Source organism: Halyomorpha halys, unplaced genomic scaffold (genome assembly GCF_000696795.3).
Source record: "Halyomorpha halys isolate HHAL.00 unplaced genomic scaffold, Hhal_1.1 Scaffold179.1, whole genome shotgun sequence".
NCBI lineage: Eukaryota > Metazoa > Arthropoda > Insecta > Hemiptera > Pentatomidae > Halyomorpha > Halyomorpha halys.
In genome coordinates this window covers 1012091-1014564 of record NW_027107000.1, presented here as the reverse complement: position 1 = coordinate 1014564, position 2474 = coordinate 1012091, and the positions used below count along the sequence as shown (strand labels likewise).

General features: G+C 28.9%; 1 protein-coding gene across 2 annotated transcripts in view; it reads left to right on the top strand.

Moving 5' to 3' along the window:
* The first annotated feature begins 531 nt into the window (after positions 1–531).
* Positions 532–2474, top strand: part of tup (LIM1_Isl and LIM2_Isl domain-containing protein tup) — a 214580-nt gene continuing 212637 nt past the window's right edge. For both annotated transcript variants that reach the window (XM_014418110.3, XM_067045351.1), the window contains exon 1: positions 532–598. The gene's annotated coding sequence lies outside the window, so the exon portion shown is untranslated. The remainder of the gene's footprint in view (positions 599–2474) is intronic.

Genomic DNA, 2474 nt, shown 5'->3' with positions numbered 1-2474 from the left:
TTTTTTTTTTGCTCAAGTCCTTCATTGAGGACCTATATAGGCCTAATTCCAGAGTGCGGAATGATTTCTCGGGGCTGTCATGAAATAAATATTGACTGACCCAGGTGGGAATCGAACCCACAACTTTCAGAATCAAGCGTTCAGTTATCAGATCCACGATATATATATACTTATACGGAATCGAGAACCCGTCCCTTTTTTTAAAATCTGTTGTAAATGAAGAATAATAAATTTAAACTTTCTTTTGTATAAGCGAACTAAACTTTGTTATGATATATTAAAAGGAGTCACATATTCCACATTAAATCCCCATGGGTAGCCTACCACAGCAAATCTAGCAATTGTGGTAAGTTTATGAGGGGTAGGTGTACACAGAGGGAGGGTGTGCCGGCAAAGGAGTGGGGGTAGGAGTGGGGAGGGGGAGGGGCTAGGGGTGGAGGGATGAATGGAAATGGTGGGGGGGCAGTCGACCCCCGATCACGGAGCCGAACCGTCATACATCACAGACTGCAACCATCTCTCGTAACCGTCACGCATCGGGCCATCACCATTTCGCCAGTTAAACCAGAGCTCCACGACATGGGAGACCAGGCGCACAGTAAGTACTTGTTTTTAATAATTTTTTTATAGCAAATAGATTGTTTTCCCCACCTCCCTGAATTTTCAGTGACTTTCATATGGACATGACAAGTGTTCATAGCCCCCAAAATCGGGAAATCTTCTTCTATTCAATCAATTTATAAATATATACATTTTGTAAATATTCCGGATGCGTTCTGTTAATTATTTATCAAAAATACTTCTACAATTATGCTATTATCTATGTATCAATTTGTTATTATCTGTAACAAGCAATCAATATACCAAAATAGCATTAAACATAATAAATTACTCACTCTTGTAATTTTAAACAAAACAGTGTTTATATTCAGTAATTATTACATTTTGATCACAGGTTTATTAAATTAGGCATAAAGAAAAATTTTCAAAGCTTAATTTCGAATAATAAATATCAACCGGTTGAATATTATAATAACAGTTCACCGAAACAATTAAAAAGAATACTCTAAATTTAAAGAAAAATAGATAATATGAAATTAAAATATGTATATAACTATATATCAAATTTCAGTTAAAATGATAACAGCAAATATGCCAGTTTCTCTTCCTCCTCCTAAACTTCATAAAAATTGCAAATTGATAAGTAAATTTTTATATAAAAAATCAGCTGTTAATGAAGAACTTTTTTGTTAGTTATCTAGGTAATTTTTGCGAATCGTCCCATTATATTTTCAAAATGTTCGCTAATTAAATTCAAATCAATCTCACCTAAAAATAATGTGACTTGATTGTTTTTTCTTTCTCACGGGAACTAGCAATACCTCATTGGTTTAATTACTTATTTTCTGGAAAAAAAAAAAACAAACAAAAAAAACATTAATTATGTTGATTGTACAAAATACAATAACTATGTAATGCGGAAATTTTTATGCGGAATATTATAGATTATAAAAATTAACTGAAATAGCCATATTACTAACTTCTATAAACTCATAATATTAAAGAATGTAAATATATTGTTATATTTCAGTGTCTAATAATTTTCTATGTCCGAAATATAAAATATTTTAAAGATTCGATTCTAGTAATTTATATATAGTGTTTTCTCTTTATACCCACGGCATTTACGGGAGAAGGTTTTGCTGCACATTTTTATTTTTCTGGGTTAAAATCATAATAACAAAGCCTGATAACTAATTTTTACAACATCCACTATTTTTGGTATGATACTCATAGTTATGAAATTGGTTGCTAAAATTTTATAAATTTATTAAAACAAAATGTCAATCAGTTTATTCTATTCCCAATGCTTGACCGCCGGTTTACTATATTAAATATAAAAACGGAATTTACTTTTAAAGTGGCATTAAACTGCTTTGTGGTGTTAATTAATCATTATTTAAATAATTATAATATTTCAGTAAACAAAAATACTATGTACTCCTTTATAATAATTAATATTTCTCTGCTATAACCTAAAATTATAAAATAATTGTTGTTCAGTTTTGGATGACTATTTTTTAAACCGACTGGTTTTAAATTATTTCTTTTTAAACGAAATTGATTTTATATTTATTGTTCATTGTTAATGAGGATAGTAAAGGGGTATTTTAGTTATTTTTTTAATGTTGGAAATATTGAGATGAAACTAAAACGCACCTTTTTGGCATTTGTAGACAAATAAACCAAAAATCAAAGTACTATGTAATATTAGAGGAGAAAAAAATCATTTTTTGACATAATTATTTTTTTTTTTAAAGAACAAAAAGTATTAACTATATCATATAAATGTTTATTTTCATATTAACGGTTATCATATATAAAATACTTACTATGTCATATCACATTTATTTTACAAAAAATAATGTATTTTTTCTATATCAATGATGATTAAAAACAAGAAGCTAACAATT